Source organism: Delphinapterus leucas, chromosome 8 (assembly GCF_059928025.1).
Source record: "Delphinapterus leucas isolate spDelLeu-1000000601 "Yukka" chromosome 8, BTC_Dleu_Yukka2, whole genome shotgun sequence".
NCBI lineage: Eukaryota > Metazoa > Chordata > Mammalia > Artiodactyla > Monodontidae > Delphinapterus > Delphinapterus leucas.
Genome location: NC_143136.1, coordinates 45,062,136 through 45,087,545, shown reverse-complemented (window position 1 = coordinate 45,087,545; position 25,410 = coordinate 45,062,136). Strand labels below are relative to the sequence as shown.

Genomic DNA, 25,410 nt, shown 5'->3' with positions numbered 1-25,410 from the left:
TGTCCATCGATGGAAGAATGGATAAAGATGTGGTATATATACAATGGAATACTACTCAGTCATAAAAGAAAGAATGAAATATGGCTTCCCTGGTGGCGCAGTGGTTGAGAATCTGCCTGCTAATGCAAGGGACACGGGTTCGAGCCCTGGTCTGGGAAGATCCCACATGCCGCGGAGCAACTGGGCCCATGAGCCACAACTACTGAGCCTGCGCGTTTGGAGCCTGTGTTCTGCAACAGGAGAGGCCACAACAGTGAGAGGCCCGCGCACCACGATGAACAGTGGCCCCCGCTTGCCACAACTAGAGAAAGCCCTTGCACAGAAACGAAGACCCAACACAGCCAAAAATAAAAATAAATTAAAAGAAGGCTCAACATTTTAAAAAAAAGAATGAAATAATGCCATTTGCAGCAACATGGATGCAAATAGAGATTATCATACTAAGTGAAGTAAGTCAGAAAGAGAAAGACAAATACCATATGATATCACTTATATGTGGAATCTAAAATATGACACAAATGAACTTATCTATGAAACAGAAACAGACTCACAGACATAGAGAACAGACTTGTGGTTACCGAGGGGGAGGAGGGTAGGGGAGGGAAGGACTGGGAGTGTGGGATTAGCAGATGTAAACTATTACATACAGAATGGATAAGCAACAAGGTCCTACTGTACTGCACAGGGAACTGTATTCAATATCCTGTGATAAACCATAATAGAAAAGAATATTAAAAAAAAGAATGTCTACATGTGTAAAACTGAGTCACTTTGCTGCACAGCAGGGATTGGCACAGCACTGTAAATCAACTATACTTCAATAAAAAAATAGAATTAAAAAAAAAAAGAGGGCTTCCCTGGTGGCGCAGTGGTTGAGAGTCCGCCTGCCGATGCAGGGGACAAGGGTTCGTGCCCCGGTCCGGGAAGATCCCACATGCCGCGGAGCGGCTGCGCCCGTGAGCCATGGCCGCTGAGCCTGCACGTCCAGAGCCTGTGCTCCGCAACGGGAGAGGCCACAACAGTGAGAGGCCCGCATACCGCAAAAAAAAAAAAAAAAAAAAAGAAAAGAAAATGTGGTTGGTGAGATAGGAAGAAGGAGTAGAAAAAGGAAAAAGCAAGGAGCAGGCCATAACCCCCATCTTCTCCCCAGCTACCTGCCTGCGTACTGCTGATGTTAGCAGAGGAGGAGAGCCACAAATACAAAACAAGATTGAAATTTTAACAAGTACAAGAGACTGGGTATTTTAACAACTAAACTACAACTCTGATCTTTGACTTGAAATAACCAGAGGACAGTTTCCAGAAATGTTATAGGGCCTGCCTGAGCTTCTTCCCAAGGGCAGAACTGCATAGAACATATTTAAAGGGAGAATAAATTATAAAAATCAAGGCTTTCTCTTTCTGACTTACTTCACTTAGTATGATAATCTCTATTTGCATCCATGTTCCTGCAAATTACATGTGTGTAGGGATTTAAAGAAAAATGAACTACATACATCACCCCCTACAGTATTTTTTGCAGCAAATAAAAATGTGTGTCTAACATCACTGAGGTATTGTTTCCAGGAAATGGAAACTATAATGACGGCCTAATCAAAAGCTGCTGCATCAGTGTGAAAAAGAAGTTCTGAGCATGAACCTCAAAAACTTTAAGGAGGACAGAGCTGCCTTTTAGAAAAGAAAACCAAGACCAGGAGAATCCAGTGTTTTCAACATATGGTAAATACATTTGTTCCTGCAAAGGGCCTCAAACAAAACAGGCAACAGACAATGTTAAGATCCCTAAAAGGAGTTTAAATCTGTTCCAAGACAGTGTGCTTCAGAGCAGGGAAATCGCATGAATAAAGAGGCATTTAGGAGAGTGTTCTTGTTCCAATCCAGGAGACAGAGTATTGAAGGAAAGATCATTGAGAGGGAAACCTCTAAGGAAGCTGCTGCGGGAGTTTGATAAATAATGCAAATGGGCTGAAACCTTAATATTTAAAGCTATAGGGGACCTTGGAGAGTTTCTAGGCCAATATTTTCCTCTTGAAGCCAAGCAAGGAAAACATGTTCATAAAATGTAACAGACATTAAAACTCAGATGTGCAGCCAAATCTTAAGTTCCTTATTTAGTCTAAAACTAATCTGTCCTGTTTCTTTTTTCTCCACATAATACCTAGTGGGTTTAGATAAAAACATAATAGAGATCTAGACATAGAGAGATCCCCGATCCAATCTGGTCATCTAACAGTCCCTTCAAGTAATGCTCACTCTCCCATTTAGATAAAAACTCTGTATCACAAGAGCCTCTTCTTGCCCAACACCCAGTGAAGTCACAACCATTTTAGGTATTACATTCTCCTGGTGTTGGGATGAAGTGGCCCCCAGCCAATCCTGGCACTGGTAATGCTGGTGTCTGAACTGAGGTCCCCTGTTCTCCAAGTTATGGTTTGCTGCCCTGGACACTGTTGCTACAATTTACAGCCAGCAAATTTATGGTCTATTCCTTTGGCTTGGACTTTGTTCCCAGAAGAAATTGGCTTCTTCCTCTTGCCAACTCAGCTTTCCCACAATTCTTATTGGCTTCAGACTCGTGGTTCTCCCTACTGCCTCCATACAGTCCCCTGGCCTAGAGGTCTTTTCTCAACCCCTGTTTTGGGGTCACTCACCCTCACTGTCTCTCATGTTAGTGTCCAACCTACTCCCTTCTCTACACTGATCAGGATCTCTCTGCTCAGTCTCCTCCATGAGTCTCAATTAAGGGAGCAAGGAAGAGCCACATGCCATTGATATCCCATCAACTGCCCAAACTCTTTCAACCCAGGCTAAAGCCATGAGAGGCAAAATCAGGCTGCATATTTAACTGGCCCCATGTTCTCACTCTTGCTATCCCTTCTGTCTACCAACCCTCAAGGCCAAACTCTTCTCTTATTTTCTTAACTTCATTCCTCACTTCTTTCTGACTTGAGTCTCTCTGTTAATGCTTAGAGGAGATTAGGGGAACCTTCACTAAACGCTGTGACAAGAAATACATACACCGAAGACTCCGGTCTAACATTAAAATAATAAATAGATTTGAAGGGTTAGGAATTCCTAACTCTTCAAAAGCCTTTCAAACTTATTATCTTGAAAATATATCAAGTGTGTGCCTTCTGTTGGTCAAGCATTAATCATCAGAGAAATGAAAATTAAAACCACAATGAGATATCACCTCACACCTCTCAGAATGGCTATCATCAAAAAGAACACAAAAAACAAATGTTGGAGAGGGTGTGGAGAAAAAGGAATCCTCACACACTGTTGGTGGGAATGTAAATTGGTGCAGCCACTATAGAGAACAGTATGGTGGTTTCTCAAAAAACTAAAAATAGAACTAGGAGCCTAGTACATTCACAAACTGAAAGGTAATTATGCTCCCTTTGTTTTCATATCATTAAGTAATAATAATGCTGAGCAGAGTAGCACTTCAGTCTATCTGGTATATATTTCCTACCTTCCATTCATTCTCTCATTCATCCATTCTGCAAACATTTTGTAAGTACCTTTTATGTTCTAGGCACTGATACTAATTGACAGCGTATAAGGTTATTCCCAGTGCCTTAGGCAGCCTGATTCCAGGAAATACAAATGGAAGAACCACTGGAAAATACCCAACATCCTATCTCAAGCTATATGGAATAGCTGTGATCAAATATTGTAAATCAGATATTTTCTGGTTCTAATATTCTACGATTCTATGATAGTTTTATGTTATTTTCTTAAGGAGTTTTTAAGAAATTACTTTTGGGAAGTAACACGCTGAGAGAAATATGGAAACACAACTATGGAGATATATTTTATTCCTCATACTTAAAAAAAGAACCTTTTAAATGAAATCATCATGGACAAATGGCAAAGACTCTAGGAATTTCTTCCAAGATCTCTTTTACCTTCTCCCTTAGAGAATTTATCTGATCTGGTGTCTTTAGAATGTCCAAATCCATACTGTCAGTCCAATCTTCAGAATAGAATAACTATAAATTTTAAGTTGGAAAAAAGCAATTTGGCTTTATAACCATATGTATGATCTGCCCGAAACGTGTGAAGGGGCTGTGACATTACTGCTTACTCCTCAGGAGAAGAAAATACGATCAGCTAGAGCTCCTAATTCCCACACCTCAACCACATATATTGTGATAATTAACTGGATCATTAATGGAAACAAACACTACTACAATCTAAACTGAAGATCACTGCAATGGGAAATGTTAACTTCTAATGACCTGCCAACATTAATGAGTTTTTAGTAAATCTAAATATATCTGAGGACTTGAAGGAAAATATTACTGCATTAAGAAGCTAGTTTCCATCAACACATTTTGTCTCTCATTAAACTTCATAAACCTGGAAATACTGTGAAGCATTTTGAACTGTGAAAACACATTAGTCAGTGGAAGCACACTAGTCTATCATTCTAATGAATAAGATGACTGAGCCCTGGAACAGATACGAGTTCTTATGGACCTCCTGGTTCTCCAGGGCATGTCCCAAATCTGTAAAGTCCAGCCTAAAACTGCCTAAATAGAGCATAATGTTGTAAAATGTGTCCCCAGAGGATGGCTCTGTGCTTAAGTACAGATTCACCACCTTAGCAACCCCAGGCTCAGGAGTTCACCAGCACATACCCTGATGGTTTGGTCCTTCAAGCTAAGACATGCATAGTCACAGCAGAATGTAACTATGTGGCATGACTCAAGAGACACCAAAAAGGTTTGTAGTAAGGAAAAAACCAGGTCTAACAAATAAAATATTTATTTTTAATTAAAAAGCCAAGATGATTGAATCTACCAAATTTTAGCAAAATTTCTGCAGGATCAAAGAGTAAAGGTAAATTTGACTGTCTATATGTCCTAATGGAGAAAAGGCCCCAAAAGAAGGGAACAGAACACAAGTTTGAATCAATGTGAATGAAGTCAAATCCGGCTGCTGCTGCCTAGCAAAGCATGGCCATAGGGTTGGAATGGACGAGGGAGGGAAATGAGGTTATGAGGTAACGGCCATAGACAGAAAAACCAGGCATAAAAAGTTGGGATAATAAGCTATCCAAATACAGTGGCTACCCTACTCTGGAAGGCCACAAGAGCACGTGGTATGGACTATGCTCACTTATATCCCAAGATTGTTTAATGATCTTAATAACCAGTTCCCAACTGCAGTCTTTTCATTACAGTCTAAATGAATACAAGAGAATAAAAAAAATCAAAAGTAAGATTAGATAGTCAGTACTGAGAAGCCGTTTCCTGAATTTATTTAGCAAATTGAGCCATTTATAACAAATTAATAAGACATTGGTAATTGATTTTGGAATTCATTACAAGTGAACTATTTCCATGCACTGAACTTATCACCTTGGGGTGAGATGCTAACTATAATAATAGAAGCTAACTTCTTAAAATAATAAAGTTTTCCTTTTGGTCATCAGGTCTGTTTAATTTAAATGTGAATTTATTAAAGTTGGCTTAAAAGGTGAGTCATTAGTCAGGAAAATTGGTGGCTGCTATTTTCAAAGATTTGGGGGGGGGGGGCTTCCCTGGTGGCGCAGTGGTTGAGAGTCTGCCTGCCGATGCAGGGGACACGGGTTCATGCCCCCATCCGGGAAGATCCCACATGCCGCGGAGCAGCTGGGCCTGTGAGCCATGGCCGCTGAGCCTGCGCATCCAGAGCCTGTGCTCCGCAACGGGAGAGGCCACAGCAGTGAGAGGCCCGCGTACCGCAAAAAAAAAAAAGATTTATTTTTAACTACTTTGAAAGTAACAAATGCTCTGCGACTCAAATTTGGCTGTATCTTTTAAGATGGCATTGAGGTTTAGATCTGAAATGGAGGTAGGATGGTAGGACACCTCCTAATCCTGTGTTCCATACACAGTATCTGACAGACAGGCTATACGGGGAATTCAGTTTAAGAGCTGAAGAAGCTCCTAGGCTATATGGCAGTGAGAATTATAGAGAACATCTCTGACTTGTGGCTATTGTTCCACTGATGCAGACAAACTTAAAATGAGAACCCACTGCTTTCATTACATAAAAGAAATTAATTTGGTAGCTCCTTAGAAAAAGGCTGATTGGTGCCACAAAGAGCAGAAGGAGGGTGAACAAGGTGATATATGAACAAAATAGCAACTAGTCTCAAAAGAGGTAACTTGTACAAAGTGTAATTTACTCCAGATTCCCTTTTAGGAAGAGAAACTAACTATTTGAAAAGGTAAATATACTGTTCTCAGAGGGCATCCACCAGTATAAAGAACAGAGTTGTTTGTTCTGAAAACATGAATTTACGAGGTCTTTTTAAGTATACTCAGTACGTGTCTTCTTATTTCTGGAATATAAAAAGGGAAATATTAAAACTTGCTTTGAAAATGACTTAGTTCACATTAGCTCACTCTACCTGCTAAAACTGTAACTTGCTGTTCATGCATTTGCTAATAGGCCACTAATTTTCTCCATTTAAATGGATACGTTTTTCTCACATTAATTGTACATCTCAATATTACTAAGTTTGGCATCTTGAAATGGTGTTCCCATTAGGTAACTAACCTATGTAAGTTATTAATGTTCAGCTGAGATATTAGTTTAACCTTTATTAAAACATTCTTTGCCATGTTAATACATAATATTCCTTTATTCTCACTATTTTAAAAATAAAATAATTTGAGAAAATATAATATTGAAATATACAGAACCCCTTTTACTTTTACGTATCAAGTTATATCGCAAAAGTTTAGACACTGAACTTAATTCAACCACTCAAAATACCACATAAACCTGGAAAGAAAAATTTATGGATGTGAAAAACCACCAGTGCAGTACTAAGAGACTTTATTTACAACTTTGTTGATAGATCTTGGATTTCAACAGAACTGGAAACATGTGCACAAAATTCAGGAAATAATTCCTCAGAAATGTCATACTGACTTTGACCACACCCTCTACAGGCCAGTTATTGCACTCCTGTGCTCCTGCTTGTCCCAAACTTTCACATTCATATAAAATGATTCTCTCTCCCTCTTCCTTAACTCTTAAAACAAAATCAGAGTTTACATTTTCCTATTTTTAATGGTAAAGAATGTGCCTTCCTTAGTCCTCCAACTTTATAGGACAAATGTGCTTCCACATTTCCTGATCTAAAGAAGCAAATCATCCTACTTTATCACCAATAGAGTGGTTCCCTTCTACCCCATCACTCCCAGACTGTAAACAGCTTGGACCCAGCCCTGCAGCAGAGTGGAGAGATGCAAGGGGTAAGACAGGCTAAGAACTCACTGCAGTGTTAGTAGGAGTCATAGGCAACAATAAATCACACATTTCACATGGCCCAATCTGCTGGAAATCATATGAAGCACCGTTTTCTAGCCCTGCCTGCAAGCCTTGTTTAGCATCCTCTCCATAAATTATCTGATCACCTGAACAGCTTAAGTACCTACCCTGAGAGTACTGTCACCAAGCAAGGGGAATTAATTTAAGATATGCCACACCTCTCTGTTCAAACAACAAAAAAAGTCTGTATACTATAGTTACATGTAGGTTGCCCTTGCAGTCATGTCTTGTTACTCCTGTTTACTGCACAGACCTCTACCTACAAATAAAGAACTTAATTGTAAGAATTAATTGATTAAAATAAGTTCTTTGCCAATTTGCTCATAATTAGCAATGCCAACTTAGCATAACATGTGTGCCCCTAGAGCTCACTGTCTCCCACTTTGGGGATACATTTTTGAAATCTTCTAACATTTTTTATAGAAAAACACAAAAAGAAGTTGGTTCCAGCTGTGACTTCACTCCCTATGTCTAAAGATACTACGATTTTCCAGTCTTGGGTCTGGCAACATCTATGTTTATGCTTTAGTCCAACACTTAAAAAACGTTAACTGTGAGAGAAGTCAAGATGGCGGACTAGGAGGATGTGGAATTTGTGTCTCCACACAACTAGGGCACCCACCAGGCACCCGTGAGGGACCACGGACACCTAAGAGGACGCGAGGAACCCCCAGCAACCCGGTAGGATGTGGGGCATGGGGAGGAGTGAGGGGGGAAGAGAAGTGGAGGCTTGACGGGACTGGCGTCCCTGAGGGGCGGCTGAGGGCGGGGAAGGGATCCCATGCCCAAAGGGGTAAATCGGGGGACCACTGGGAGGGCAGAGGATCAAAAGGGAGAGTGGCTAGGTTTCCCCTGCCCACTTGGGCCCCCAGGAGCCTGCTGAGATGCCGGGCCTGATCCTCTGCCCACCAAGGCCCCCTCCAGCCAGGTGGCTCCTGAGGGAGTGGGAGGGAGGGAAGGGGGAGCAAAAGTAAAGGCCGGACCTATGAGACTGGCACCCCTGAGGGGTGGCTGAGGGAGGGGAGGACTTCCTACAACCAGCAGGACCCACCCACAGTTAGGGGTCCAGCAGCAACAGGGGAGACCATGGGGGAGACATGGGGGGACACGAAGGAGCGGAAGGGAACGTGGCCAGCGCTTTCCCTGTCCGCTTAGGAACCAGGGAGCCCATTGGGCTCTCGGGCCTAATCTTCTGCCCTTGGAGCCTCCCTCCTGCTGCCCAAGTGCCCAAGCCCCGCCTCTACATCCCCACCCAGGGCCCCACCTCTACACTCGGAGACCCACTCTGAGACCCCCTCCAAACGCACTGGGCCTAAACCCCACCCACACACCCTCACCCAGGGCCTTATCTCCAAACTCCAGAACTCCACAGAACTCCACACTTGGGAGGCAGCCCTTTGGACATGCTGCCTCTCTGCTTCTGGGCCAGTCCTAAGCAGAGGCCCTGCCCTAAACTTGAACATCACCCGCCTAGGCCCTGCCCCCAAGGCCTTTTCCGGCTGCATGGGTCCTGAACCTAGGCTCACCCCCCACCCCACCCCCCACCCCCCACCCCCCCGCCCCTACCTAGGTCCCGCCCCACCCCTGACTAAGTTCCACCTCTGCCTAAACTCCGCCCCCATAGCCAAGGTTTTTTGTTTTTTCTTTTTTTCTTTTTTCCTTTTAGATTGGGGTTCTGTTTTACCTTGTTATTGATTCATTGTTGTTTATTCATTTATATATTTATTTTTTCTAATAAATCTTTTATTTTTCTGATTTTATTCTTTATACTTTGTTGCGGTTCTGCTCCTTTTTTTTTTTTTTTGCAGTACGTGGGCCTCTCACTGTTGTGGCCTCTCCCGTTGCAGAGCACAGGTTCCGGATGTGCAGGCTCAGCGGCCATGGCTCATGGGCCCAGCCACTCCGCGGCATGTGGGATCTTCCCGGACCGGGGCACAAACCCAGTCTGTGTCCCCTGCATTGGCAGGCGGACTCTCAACCACTGCGCCACCAGGGAAGCCCCTCTGTTCTGCTCCTTTTGGCTTGTTCCCCCTTTTTTTTTTCTTTTCTCTGTTGCGGTTTTGTTTTACCTTACTGCACTTGTTTCAATTATATTTTTATTTTTCCTAATATATTTTTTAGCTTCCTAATTTTATTTTGTTTTTTATTCTTTGTTATTGTCCTGCTTCTTTTTCCTTTTTTTTTTTTCCTTTTTGCCTCACCACGTGGCTTGCAGGATCTTGGTTCCCAGGCTGGAGGTCGGGCCTGAGCTCCTGTGGTGGGAGCTCCAAGTCCAAACCGCTGGACTAACAGAGAACCTCAGACCCCAGGGAATATTAATCAGAGTGAGCCCTCCCAGAGGTCCTCATCTCGGCACCAAGACCCAGCTGTATCCAGCTGCCTGTAAACTCCACAGCTGGATGCCTCAGGCCAAACAACCAGTAAGGCAGGAATACAGAACCACCCATCAAAAAAAAAAAAAAAAAAAAGAAATGATACAAAAATATGTTAAGACGAGGGAGCAAAGTAAAAACCTAAAAGACCAAGTAAATGAACACAAAATAGGCAACCTACCTGAAAAAGAATTCAGAGTAATGATAGTAAACATGATTCAAAATCTCAGAAACAGAATGGAGAAAATACAAGAAACACTGAACAAGGATCTAGAAGAACTAAAGAGTAAACAAACAGTGATGAACAACACAAAAACTGAAATTAAAAATACTGTATAAGGAATCAATAGCAGAATAACTGGGGCAGAAAAACAGATAAGTGACCTGGAAGATAAAATAGTGGAAATAACTGGCACAGACCAGAATAAAGAAAAAAGAGTGAAAAGAATTGAGGACAGTCTCAGAGACCTCTCGGACAACTTTAAGCTCACCAACATTCTAATTATAGGGGTTCCAGAAGAAGAAGAGAAAAAGAAAGAGTCTGAGAAAATATTTAAAGAGATTATAGTCAAAAACTTCCCTAACATGGAAAAGGAAATAGTCAATCAATTCCAGGAAGGGCAGAGAGTCCCATACAGGATAAAACCAAAGAGAAACACACCGAGACACATATTAATCAAACTATCAAAAAGTAAATACAAAGAAAAAATATTAAAAGCAGCAAGGGAAAAGCAACAAATAACATACAAGGGAATCCCCATAAAGTTAACAGCTGATCTTTCAGCAGAAACTCTGCCAGCCAGAAGGGAGTGGCAGGACATATTTAAAGTGATGAAAGGGAAAAACCTACAGCCAAGATTACTCTACCTGGCAAGGATCTCATTCAGATTCGATGGAGAAATCAAAAGCTTTACAGACAAGCAAAAGCTATGAGAATTCAGCACCACCAAACCAGCTTTACAACAAATGCTAAGGGAACTTCTCTAAGCAGGAAACACAAGAGAAGAAAAAGACCTGCAAAAACAAACTCAAATCAACTAAGAAAATGGTAATAGGAACATACGTATCAATAATCACCGAGAATGTAAATGGATTGAATGCTCCAACCAAAAGACACAGGCTCGCTGAATGGATACAAAAACAAGACCCTTATATATGCTGTCTACAAGAAACCCACTTCAGACCTAGCGGCACATACAGACTGAAAGTGAGGGGATGGAAAAAGATATTCCATGCAAATGGAAATCACAAGAAAGCTGGAGTAGCAATACTCATAACACACAAAATAGACTTTAAAATAAAGACAGTTATAAAAGATAAGGAAGGACACTATATAATGATCAAGGGATCAATCCAAGAAGAAAACATAACAATTGTAAATATTTATGCACCCAGCATAGGAACACCTCAATACATAAGGCAAATGCTAACAGCCATAAAAGGAGAAATCGAAAGTAACACAATAATAGTGGGTGACTTTAACACCCCACTTATACCAATAGACAAATCATCCAGACAGAAAATAAATAAGGAAACACAAGCCATAAATGACACAATAGACCAGATAGACTTAACTGATATTTTTAGGACATCCCACCTAAAAGCAGAAGAATACACTTTCTTCTCAAGTGCACATGGAACGTTCTCCAGAATAGATCACATCTTGGGTCACAACTCAAGCCTTGGAAAATTTAAGAAAACTGAAATCATTTCAAGCATCTTTTCCAACCACGTTATGAGATTAGAAATCAATTACAGGAAAAAAACAGTAAAAATCACAAATACACGGAGGCTAAACAGTGCACTACTAAACAATCAAGAGATCACTGAAGAAATCAAAAAACACCTAGAAACAAATGACAATGAAAACACAATGATCCAAAACCTATGGGGCTCAGCAAAAGCAGTTCGAAGATGTAAGTTCATAGCAATTCAAGCTCACCTCAAGAAACAAGAAAAATCTCAAATAAACAATCTAACATTACACCTAAAGCAACTAGAAAAAGAAGAACAACAAAAGCCCAAAGTTAGTAGAAGGAAATAAATCATAAAGATCAGAGCAGAAATAAATGAAATAGAAACAAAGAAAACAAAAGCAAAGATCAATAAAACTAAAAGCTGGTTCTTTGAGAAGATAAACAAAATTGATACACCTTTAGCCAGGCTCATCAAGAAAAAAAGGGAAAGGACTCAAATCAATAAAAGTAGAAATGAAAAAGGAGAGATTACAGCTAACACCGCAGAAATACAAAAGATCACAAGAGACTACTACAAGCAATATATGCCAATAAAATGGACAACCTGGAAGAAATGGAAAAATTCTTGGAAAAGTACAACCTTCCAAGATTGAACCAGGAAGAATTAGAAAACATAAACAGACCAATCACAGGTAATGAAGTTGAAACTGTGATTAAAAATCTTCCAACAAACAAAAGTCCAGGACCAGATGGCTTCACAGGCAAATTCTACCAAACATTTAGAGAAGAGCTAACATCTATCCCTCTCAAACTCTTCCAAAAAATTGCAGAGGGAGGACCACACCCAAACTCACTCTACAAGGCCACGATCACCCTGATACCAAAACCAGACAAAGATGTCACAGAGAAAGAAAACTACAGGCCAATATCACTGATGAACATAGATGCAAAAATCCTCAACAAAATAATAGCAAACAGAATCCAACAGTACATTAAAAGGATCATACACCATGATCAAGTGGGGTTTAACCCAGGAATGCAAGGATTCTTCAATATATGCAAATCAATCAATGTGATAAACCATACTAACCAACTGAAGGAGAAAAACCATATGATCAACTCAATAAATGCAGAAAAAGCTTCTGACAAAATTCAACACCCATTTATGATAAAAACCCTCCAGAAAGTAGGCATAGAGGGAACTCACCTCCACACAATAAAGGCCATATATGACAAACCCACAGCCAACATCGTACTCCATGGTGAAAAACTGAAACCATTTCCCCTAAGATCAGGAACAAGACAACATTGCCCACTCTCACCACTATTATTCAACATAGTTTTGGAAATTTTAGCCACAGCAATCAGAGAAGAAAAAGAAATAAAAGGAATCCAAATCAGAAAAGAAGAAGTAAAGCAGTCACTGTTTGCAGATGACATGATACTATACACAGAGAATCCTAAAGATGCCACCAGAAAACTACTAGAGCTAATTAATGAATTTGGTAAAGTAGCCAGATACAAAATTAATGCACAGAAATCTCTTGCATCCCTATATACTAATGATGAAAAATCTGAAAGAGAAATTAAGCAAACAGTCCCATTCACCATTGCAACAAAAAGAATAAAATACCTAGGAATAAACCTACCTAAGGAAACAAAAGACCTGTATGCAGAAAACTATAAGACACTGATGAAAGGAATTAATGATGATACAAACAGAAGGAGAGATATATCATGTTCTTGGATTGGAAGAATCAAAATTGTGAAAATGACTATACTACCCAAAGCAATCTACAGATTCAATGCAATCCCTATGAAACTACCAATGGCATTTTTCACAGAACTAGAACAAAAAATTTCACAATTTGTATGGAAACACAAAAGACCCCAAATAGCCAAAGCAATCTTGAGAAATAAAAACGGAGCTGGAGGAATCAGGCTCCTTGACTTCAGACTATACTACAAAGCTACAAAGCTAAGACAGTATGGTACTGGCACAAACACAGAAAGATATATCAATGGAACAGTATAGAAAGCCCACAGACAAACCCACGCACATATGGTCACCTTATTTTTGATAAAGGAGGCAAGAACATACAATGGAGAAAAGACAGCCTCTTCAATAAGTGGTGCTGGGAAAACCAGACAGCTACATGTAGAAGAATGAAATTAAAACACACCCTAACACCATACACAAAAATAAACTCAAAATGGATTAAAGACCTAACTGTAAGGCCAGACACTATAAAACTCTTAGAGGAAAACATAGGCAGAACACTCTATGACATAAATCACAGCAAGATCTTTTTTGACCCACCTCCTAGAATAAGGGAAATAAAAACAAATAAACAAATGGGACCTAATGAAACTTAAAAGCTTTTGCACAGCAAAGGAAACCATAAACAAGCTGAAAAGACAACCCTCAGGATGGGAGAAAATATTTGCAAACAAAGCAACTGACAAAGGATTAATCTCCAAAATATACAAGCATCTCATGCAGCTCAATATCAAAAAAACAAAAAACCCAATCCAAAAATGGGTGGAAGACCTAAATAGACATTTCTCCAAAGAAGATACACAGATGGCCAACAAATACATGAAAAGATGCTCAACATCACTAATCATTAGAGAAATGCAAATCAAAACCACAATGAGATATCACCTCACACTGGTCAGAATGGCCATCATCAAAAAGTCTACAAACAATAAATGCTGGAGAGGGTGTGGAGAAAAGGGAACCCTCCTGCACTGTTAGTGGGAATGTAAATTGATACAGCCACTATGCAGAACAGTATGTAGGTTCCTTAAAAAACTAAAAATAGAACTACCATCTGAAACAGCAATCCCACTACTGGGCATGTACCCTGAGAAAACCATAATTCAAAAAGAGTCAGGTACCACAATGTTCACTGCAGCACTATTTACAATAGCCAAGACATGGAATCAACCTAAATGTCCATCAATAGATGAAAGGATAAAGAAGATGTGGCACATATATACAATGGAATATTACTCAGCCATAAAAAGAAACGAAATTGAGTTATTTGTAGTGAGGTGGATGGACCTAGAATCTGTCATGCAGATTGAAGTAAGTTAGAAAGAGAAAAACAAATACCATATGCTAACACATATATATGGAATTTTAAAAAGTGGTACTGATGAACCTAGTGGCAGGGCAAGAATAAAGACGCAGATGCAGAGAACAGATTTGAGGGAATGGAGGAGAAGGGGAAGCTGGGATGAAGTGAGAGAGTAACACTGACATATATACACTACCAAATATAAAATGGATGGCTAGGGCTTCCCTGCTGGTACAGTGGTTGAAAGTCCACCTGCCGATGCAGGGGACACGGGTTTGTGCCCCAGTAGGGGGAGATCCCACATGTTGTGGAGCGGCTGGGCCCGTGAGCCATGGCCGCTGAGCCTGCGCATCTGGAGCCTGTGCTCCGCAACGGGAGAGGCCACAACAGTGAGAGGCCTGAGTACCGCAAAAAAAAAAAAAAACAAAAAAAGGACGGCTAGTGGGAAGATGCTGCATAGCACAGGGAGATCAGCTCGGTGCTTTGTGACGACCTAGGGGGATGGGATAGGGAGGGTGGGAGGGAGGCTCAAGAGGGAGGGGATATGGGGATATATGTACACATATAGCTGATTCACTTTGTTGTACAGTAGAAACTAACACAACATTGTAATGCCCTTATACTCCAATAAAGATGGGGAAAAAAAATTAACTGTAAAATGAAAGAAAACTAATAACTAAATAGGATTAGACCACGTCCCATTTTATAGTAATTGGAAATTTTCATATTTTAAAGGTTTTTATGCATTCCCATTAATTCATTTTTTAAGTATTTTTATCAGCTTGAATACTGGCTAGAACTACAGAGACCTGTCTTTCTACAGTCTAACATCTCTACTTAAATTTTACAAAACTCTCATTTCTACCCAGAAGGAGAATGTGAATCATTGTCAAAGCAGTATCTGTATAATGTCTGATGATTGATAGGATGGGTTCATGGTGTGAGGACTGCTGTTTATAACAGGGAGATTTAAAGTTGGATTCCTGTGGACAACAGTGATGCAAACAAACTCCTAATCTACAAAAAACATTAGTCATAAACTGATAAGTGCATCTTTCAATAACTAGTTGTTACCCCTCTATTTACACACCTTCTCTTTAGTATGCTATTCCTAGAATGCCAGAAGAAATGAACTTGCCAGTGCCCTTACTTAATGCAAAAATTCCCTCAATATATCTCAGTTACAGTGGCAAGAAATATTGTCTGGCTATTCATGGCAAACAGGGCCTTCATCACACACTAACTCCTAGCTGCCTGCCTGCTGTTAGTGCATTAAAAGACATTCTGTCCACTTAATTTTCACTCCTTCTCAGCTACATATTTTATGTTTCCCCATCCTTAGTAGGCAATTTCCCTCTGCTGAACTATATTAATCAGAAACTATATTAGGCCTCCCCTTGGGCACACCTCTCAATAACAGGTTTCAGTAGCAACCAATCCCTATAATTGCTTACTAGTCATTACTGTATTTGTTTTCAAAGGTTTATCCCTCTTGCAGAAAAGTTAAGTTGTTCCTGGACAGTGTTGACCTTAACCTAGTTGCAGAAGGTGAGAGATATCTACATGACAAGATTAAGGAATATCAGGAAGCTTCTGAAAAACAATAAGAAAATTCCTTTAAGGTTCTTCATACAAATGTTCCCTTTTAAAATACAAATACACTTGGAAAGGTTATGCAATGGATGAAATGATCATGTCCCCCAAAAACGTATGTGTTGAAAATCCTAATCCCCAACGTGTTGCTATTTAGAGATAGAGCCATTGGGAGATAATTAGGTCATGAGTGTGAAACCCACAAGATGGGATTAGTGCCCTTATAAAGACAGACACAAGAGAACTTGGTTCCTCTCTTTGGTCTCTGCCATGTGAAGATACAGTGAGAAGATGGCCATCTGCAAACTAGGAAGAGGGCCTTTACAAAGAACCCAACCATGTTGGTACACTGATCTCAAACTTCAGCCTCCAGAACTGTGAGAAATACATGTTTGCTGTTGAAGCCACCCAGTCTACGGTATTCTGTTATAACAAACCAATCTAAGATGGGTTAGCTCAGCAAACTAAATACACAAAGTCAGAGACTCATAAAACATTCTCCTCCTCTACAAGCTTAGAAAGGCACGAAGATTGAGAGTCAAGACGGTAGGAAAAAAGGTGTGCAATAGAATGAGATGAAGCTCACAGAAAGCTAATTCTACCTAATTAAAAATGGTTCCTGTCCCAGATAGTCACATTTTGCTCATGACACTAAACCTACTCTAAACTAGATTGGACAGTAACTAGTCTTGATTTACCCACTTTATTTTAGTCGCTCATTTTAGGTTTGTCTTTTCATGAGATGGTTTATAGCAGCTCCAGAATTTATTTGTTTAGAGTACAATGCTTGTTATCAAAGCTTCCACAAAGCTCTTTAGATTAAAAAGATACCAGAGAAATTTCTGAGACACTATAAGCATGATCATCTAAAAAAATTTTCAAAGTCAATAAAATCATTTCCACATACTACAGAAACACTTTAAATAAAAGATAAGAAACTATCCAAAAGTGCCTAAGATGTTGACAACTTCTGTGTCATATTTCTTGAACACTTTTTAACATCATTTAAGATTTTTTCACACTTTTCATGGTCCTTTGAATGAGGATAATTTTTACGTTATGAATTAGAATGAAATGAATTTATAAAGAAAAGCATAATGTAGATATAAGCTGGAAAGCAATGAAAGAATTTTCATCAATTAATAGTTTCCAATTTCACATCATAATTTGTAGACCAAACTTTAGTCTCTTCTATTTTTAAAAACCACTTCTAGGCATATACTTGTAATTGATCACGCACACAAAAAAAAGTATCAATAAGCTCCATAAGCTCTCCTTTTGGTTTTTATCTTAGAGATGCCAGGTGTAACTTGAAATTTCTTATCGCTACTAAATTATTTGTTTTAATTAACAGTTTTAGGAAAATATAGCTGATAGTTCACATTTCTAAGTAAAATTTGGAACAAAGGTACTATAGAAAGCCATTCTTAAGAGGTTATTGGCTAATTTCACAACTTTGCATGAAAAGGGGTAGCTACATATTTTTGTTGCTATTCCGTTGGTATTTAGAATGTACTATTAACAAAGAATATATATAAAGCATCTACTAGATGGGAATCAGGATATTTGAGTAAGAAATATACTCAAATATCTCTTTTTGATATTTTATCCTGATATAGAAAACTTTATTACCATTTGGTCTGAATTTCTTACTGATCAGCTTTACTAAACTTTATAAAGTTTAAGAAATTTATAAATATTTTCTTAATGGTAAATGTACTAGATGAAAAAGCTGAAGTGTGTGATCTCAAATTATTTAACCTCTCTCATTCTCAGTTTGCTCCTTTCTAAAATTGCTTTCTTTGGTTGACCCCCCTAGGATACATGCAGTAAATTTGGAAACCACTAGTATAGTGGAGAGAAATGGGCTTTGAAGACAGTTCAGATTCAAAACCTGGCTCTGCCACTTATGAGCATGAGCAAATTAATTAGCTAATGTAGTCCTCTCATAGGACCAAAAATTTGTCTCTCATTATCTTTGACATAAATCATAGCAATATTTTTTGTATCTGTCTCCTAAAGCAAAGGAAATAGAAAAAACAACAACAACAATAAATGGGACCTAATTAAACTTAAAAGCTTTTGCACAGCAAAGGAAACCATAGACAAAATAAAAAGACAACCTACTGAATGGGAGAAAATATTTACAAATGACATGACCAATAAGAGATTAACATCAAACATATATAAACAGCTCATACATTCAACATCAAAAAAACAAAGAACCCGATTTCAAAATGGGCAGAGGAACTGAATAGACATTTTTCCAAAGAGGAAATGCAAATGGCTAACAGGCACATGAAAAGACACAACAATGCTTGCTATTTATCAGGGAAATGTAAATCAGAACCACAATAAGATATAACCTCACACCTGTCAGAATGGCCGTCATCAAAGAGAGCACAAATAACAAATATTGGTGAGCATGTAGAGAAAATGGAACCCTCGTACACTGCACTGTTGGTGGGAATGTAAACTGGTGCAGCAGCTGTGGAAAACAGTATGGTGGTTTCTCAAAAAACTAAAATTAGAACTACCATATGACCCAGCAATTCCACTCCTATGTATATATCCAAAAACAACAAAAACACCAATTCGAAAAGATACATACCCCTCAATGTTCATAGCAATATTATTAACAATTGCCAAGATATGGAAGCAACTTAAATGTCCATCAACAGATGAATGGATAAAGAAAATGTGGTATTTATATATAATGAAATACTACTCAGCCATAAAAAAGAATGAAATTTTGCAATTTGCAGCAACATGGATAGACTTGGAGGGCATTATGCTAAGTGAAATAAGTCAGACAGAGAAACACAAATACTGTATGAAATCACAAATACCTGGAATATAAAAATTAACAACAAACTAGTGAATATAACAAAAAAGAAATAGACACAGATAAAGAAAACAAGCTAATGGTTATCAGTGGGGAGAGAAAAGAGGGGAAGAGGATTAAGAGGTACAAGATATTATGTATAAAATAAGCTACAAAGATATATTGTACAACACAGGGAATATAGCCAATATTTTATAATAACTATAAATGGAGTATAATGTTTCAAAATTGTAAATCACTATATTGTACACCTATAACATATAATATTGTACATCAAAAATACTTCAATTTTTTAAAATTTTAACAAAAAAGAGAAAAAATAATAAACACTGTGAAAAAATAATTTTAAAAATTACTTCTCAAAAGAGTAAGATAATTATGTACATGTTCCTAGCACAGATCCTGGTGTGTAGAAGGCACTCAGTAAACATTAGTAGTTCTCTTCCTTTTTAATGCAATTATTCAACAAACTTTTACTGACCAGTTATAAGTACTAGTCCTGGATGCTGGGGATACAAAGATAGCTAAGATATCACGCTCCATTCAAGTAGATCATGGTTTAATAGGACAGACAGAGGTATAAACAAATATAAGCAATACAGTAAGAATATTTCAATACTAGAGACTAGATATAATCATTCAACTAGTATTACATGAGCACTACTATGAACAAGGCATCCTACTTGGTACTGGAGATGTGAAGGTAAAACATAATCCCAAGTGAGAAGGCTTTCAATTACTGATTCTATTTCTTTAATATCTGGTAGGATTCATATTTTCTCTTTCATTCATGTCAGTTTTGTTAGGTTTTTTTAAGAAATTTGCTCTAAATTTTCAAATGTGTTAGCATAAATTTGCTTATAATATTCCCTTATCATTGTTTTAATGTCTGTAGTATCTGTGGTGATGTCCTCTTTTTCATTCCAATTTTGGACATTTGTGCCTTCTTTCTCTTTTCCTTAGTTAGTCACACCAAAGATTTATCAATTTTACTAGTCTTTTATAAGAATCCAATTTTGCCTTTTTTATTTTCTCTATTGCATATTTTTCCTATTTTATTAATTTCTGCTCTCACCCTTTTTATGTGTTTTATTCTTTCTTTGAGTTTAATTTGCTGTTTAATGAGTTTGAGATGAATCATTTATTTTTAGCCTTTCTTCTACAATATACTTCCTCAAGACTATGAGTTTACCCCAAAGCAGGGCTTTAGCTGCATTACACAAATTTTAATATGTCATATTTTCATTAGCATTCAGTTTGAAATGTTTTCTAATCTCCATGGCAATTTTTCTTTAAACCCATGAGTTATTCATAATGGCATTTCTTAATTTCCAAATGCTTGGAAATTTTCTAGTTGATATTTAGTCATTGATTTCTAGCATAATTCAGCTGTGCTCAATGAATATATTTTGATGTTCAAGCTGATGAAATGTGTTGAGACTTGCTTTATGGCCAAGCACATGGCAAATATTTTTTATAAGTATTCTGCAGTTTCTGGGTTCAGTTTTACATGTGTGTAAACATATTTACATATTGGATAATGCCTGTTATTACTCAAACATTATATATTCTTCTATGCTCAATCTATCATTACTTAGAGAAGTTATAGCAAAGTCTCTCACTTTAATTGTTTTTGTCCATGTTTACATTTATTACAATCAATGTTTGCTTTATATAGTTTGAAGCTTTTTCATGATACACAAATTATTATATTTTCCTAAAATATTGACACTTATGTCATTATAACTTATCTCTCCTTATCACTTATAATGCTTCTTGCTTTGTAGTCTAATTTGTCTCATGTTAGTTTAGTTACACCAACTTTCTTTTGGTTGCTGATTGCATGATATATCTCCTTCAGTTCTTTTTCATTCAGCATTTCTGTATGCTTACACTTAACCTGTGAGTACTGGAGGAGAATATGGTTGAGATTTGTTTTTCTGTCCAGTTGGACAATCTTTGTCTTTTATTGGTATATTTTATCTGTTTAAATTTAATGTAATAATTGGTCTATTTGGGTTAATCTTCCATATTAGTATGTTTCTTTTCTTGCATTATTTTGATTTATGTAGTTTTGTTACTTCATTTTCTTCTATATTAGCTGTTTACTTACACATTCTTTATTCTATTAAAAGTTGCTCTATAATTACAATATGTATCCTTAATTCTTTTAAGTCATACAGTATTTTTACCATTTCTTAGACAATTTAAAGACTTTAGAATAACTGAATTCTCTTTCTCCTCTCTCATATTTTATGCTGTTTTTGTTATATGTTCTTAAACCAGTAGCATATTATTAGTATTGGCTAATACAATAAATATCATTTAGATATAGCCATATCTTTATTCTTCCCATAAATTTTCATCTCTTTCTGCATTTTTATGCTTCCAGGTAGAATTATTTTCTTTCTGCATGAAGTACTTCATTGCTATTTCTTTTAGTACAGAACTTCTGGGTATAAATTCTTTCAGTCTTTGTTTATCCTAAAATCTTTATATCATCCTCCTTTTTGAAGGATGTATTTTATAGAATGTTGTGGCTGATACATATTAATTACATATAATATTTGTTTTGCACTGAGTTATCATCATTCCAGTACCTTCTGCTTTCCATTGTTTCTGTTAAAAAGTCAACTGCAAGACATTGTGGCTCAATTGGCAATAATAACTCTCTTGGTCTGATATTATAATTTTCTCTCTTTTTGCTATGGTTTTCAGCAGTTTTACTATGATTTGCCTAGATATGTTTTTTTCCTTCATATTTATTCTGCTCAGAATCCATAGCACTTCTTGAATACATGGCTTGATTTCTTCAATCTCAGTCATTATCTCCTCAAATATTCCTTTTGTTCCATTTTCTTTCTTCTTCTGGAATTCCAACTGCACATATATCAGACCTTTGCACTTTGTCTTACATATCTCTTATATTCTTTTTCTACTTTTTCTATTTATTTGTTTCTGTGCTGCTGTCTTAAATTAACATTTTCTTATTCTCTATATACCAAATTACTAATTCTCTCTTTAGTTGTACCAAATAGGCTGTTAAGCTATCCATTGAGTTCTAAATTTCAGATATTTATTTTGAGTTCTAGAATTTCCATTTGATTTTTTAAGTTCTCTGCCAAAATTCTTCCTCCTTGACTATTAATCACAGTTATTTTAAAGTCTATGTTGGATAACAGCAGCATCTGGAACTCCTGAGAATATATTCTATCATCCTTAGCTTGGGTCAATTCTTTTCTCTCTGTATGAATGAATTAGATATTTATTGGGTGATGAACACTGCAGATTTTAAAACATTGTAAAGATAATCTGAGAATCTGGGTGGTGTTACCTTCTTCCAGAGAATTTGGGGCTAAAGAAAAGTTTGCTTTAATCTAATTAGAGATCAAGATAATTTGAAACTGCCTTCAGTTCCTGGTCTTCATGACTAGTCTATTTCTGGTTTACCCTTACTCTAGGATGCAGCCCTTGATGGTTCCAACTGAGAAGATAGGCTATTTACCAGGCACCTACCTCCTTGACAAATCCTCAATTCCAATTTTTATTCTTCAATCTCTATAATACAAAGCAGCTTTCTTCAGCTTCTCAATCTTCCAATCACTACTTTCACTTCTGAAATCTACAATTTCCTTGAGGGAGAAAGTATGCCCAAATGCTGGGCTCATTTTTGCTAGTTTCCCTCTTCTTTCAGCTCTTGGCTTAAAAATAATTAGTACCCATCTGATGACTTCATATAGATGCTCTTTTCTTTTTCATATTTTAACCAAATTTTATAATCATTCTTAACAGAAAAATTGGTTTTAAATAACCTAGTCATTAATGGAAATTCTCTTTTTAATTTCATTTTTTAATCCTTTACCTTGTGGCTTCTCTCTTCCTTCTACACTATGTCACTTAAGTTTTAAATCTTAAAAAACATTTCTAGGGCTTCCCTGGTGGCGCAGTGGTTGAGAGTCCGCCTGCCGATGCAGGGGACACGGGTTCGTGCCCCGGTCTGGGAAGATCCCACATGCCGCGGAGCGGCTGGGCCCATGAGCCATGGCCACTGAGCCTGCGCGTCCGGAGCCTGTGCTCCGCAACGGGAGAGGCCACAACAGTGAGAGGCCCGCGTACCACAAAAAACAAACAAACAAACAAAAAAACATTTCTAGCCAGAATATTGGTGCACCCATACTAGGCTCAGATAGCTCAGAAAGTCCATATCAAGAATGCAACATAAAAGAAAAAGAAGGGAAAAATAAAACCATGATCCAGCAAAAATGCTCCAGTATCTAGGACATTCAGAAATGTTGATAGCTCCCCAAATTATCTCCTCTAGCTTTTTCTTTCTTAGCAAATCCATTATTGTGGGAATTCTGAGTTACTGGTCTTTTAGTGGTGGCTGGCAGAGGTCAGAGTTACCAATTACTAGCTCTGCTAGTGACTTAACAACCCAAAAAGTAGATATTTCCAGTTGAACTAACACACCTTTAGCAAAGAAATCACAGTAATGTGTTTCCCTTCATGGACAACAACTATTGTTCAAGGGAAACGAAAAATAGCCCTAGGAACATATTGTATAAGTATAAAGTGAGGTTTATGAAAAACAAAACTTACAAGTGGAGAAAACAGCAGATTGCACACGATACCCAAAGTGCATATAATCCCACAGAGTAGAGTACCTGGGGTGAGCACAGCTAGATTCATCGTGTAACGTACCCAAGAAAGGAACCCTGCCCTTGTATTCATTGTCAAGTGGTATAGGGTCAAGATAAACTTCAAGTGGACTATGTAACAATGGGGGCTTCATGGTTGAAGAAATGTTTGAAGAAGAGGGGAGCCTCTGGAGCTCAGATAAGATATTAGTTGTTAGCAAAATAACAGGTGCCAGTAAGAGACCTTGTTCTTCTTACATTGAACAGGCATGCTCCTTGTGACAAGCCAAGTTTTTGCAAAGCCACCAAAAAGGGAGAAGAGGGCTTCCCTGGTGACGCAGTGGTTGAGAGTCCGCCTGCCGATGCAGGGGACATGGGTTCATGCCCGGGTCTGGGAAGATCCCACATGTCGCGGAGCAGCTGGGCCCGTGAGTCATGGCCGCTGAGCCTGCGTGTCCGGAGCCTGTGCTCCGCAATGGGAGAGACCACAACAGTGAGAGGCCCGTGTAACGCAAAAAAAAAAAGGGAGAATAGAGAGAGTGCCACCAGGGTAGTATCCAAGGCAAACCAAGAGAAAAGCCTTATCTTTTCTCAGCGTTTTAGCCCTAGTTCTATCATTATGATTGTTTGAACATAGACACTTGGCTCCCATGGATCTCAATCTCCACATCAGTACACTTGGAGATGAAGATAAAGGTGAAACTTGATAAATTTAATTCAAGGTGGTATTAGGACACTGTTTTCTAATTCTCCACATGTGTCCAGGCCCAAACTTTGCACAACACAATTTGCTCTTACTCTAATCCACTTATATCAGTGGTCCTCAGCCTTGGCTGTACAAATCTTAGCATAATCATACATTTTCATTTCTCTAAATAAACACCTACAAGTGGAACTGCTGGGTCATGTGGCAGGTATATGTTTAACTTTATAAGAAATATACTGTTTTCCAAAGCAGTTGTACCATTATACCTGCCCACCTGCATTGTATGAGATTTCCAGTTGCTCCTCAATCTCACCAATATTTAATATTATCAGTACCTGCAGAGCTTTTAAAAACATGTTGTCCAGGCTACAGCCCAGAATAATTAAATCAGAGTCTCTGTCATTAGCATTTTCAAAGCTCTCCATGTAAAACCAGTATACAGTCAAGGTTGAGAATCATTGGCTTCATGGATAATATGATTCATTTTTTTCTCCTTCTCCACAGCTATGTCTAATGGATACAAGCCCTATAATTAGCATACAGTTTCAAAAGCAAGACTGAAAGCAAGCTAGTAGACACAATGATTTGGGTAAAAGAACTCTTTGGACTAAAATAAATATCCCCAAATAGTGTATGTGTTTATTATAACTTTTTATAACACTTTAGGTATATTATAATATTTTGAACTTTTTTCAGATGTTTTCAGATATATATCATTTTAGTAATTAATCACACTTTTTGCTATAATAAAGTTGAAACAGCCTAATTAGTCAATAGAGGTATATTAGGGGTAAAAATCCATCTAATTATCTGCCATATAAAATACAATCACCATCTGTACTATTCCCTTGATCTCATGTAGAAAAGATAATTCCACAGTGGCATGTAGCCACGTAACACAATCAATTAACCACATTATCCTAAGTTATCCAAGTATACATATGAGTCTGAGGTGTTCTGACATAATGAATTGTTGGAGAAAACACTGCAAATTATAAAACATACATGGCAAGGTTCTATATTTGTAAAAAATCAATAATATACAAAATGTATATTTGTAAGGTATCTAAAGAGATATAGTATTTATGTCAATAGTGTCAGATTGTCTATAGGTATTCTTCGTATTTTTCTTTGGTTAAATG

At 38.0% G+C, this 25,410-nt stretch overlaps 1 long non-coding RNA gene across 1 annotated transcript in view; it reads right to left on the bottom strand.

Moving 5' to 3' along the window:
* Positions 1–215: 215 nt before the first annotated feature.
* LOC149748549 (uncharacterized) overlaps positions 216–25,410 on the bottom strand; it is a 42,149-nt gene continuing 16,954 nt past the window's right edge. Inside the window, exon 3 of the long non-coding RNA XR_016394096.1 lies at positions 216–230. This is a non-coding gene — a long non-coding RNA (uncharacterized LOC149748549). The remainder of the gene's footprint in view (positions 231–25,410) is intronic.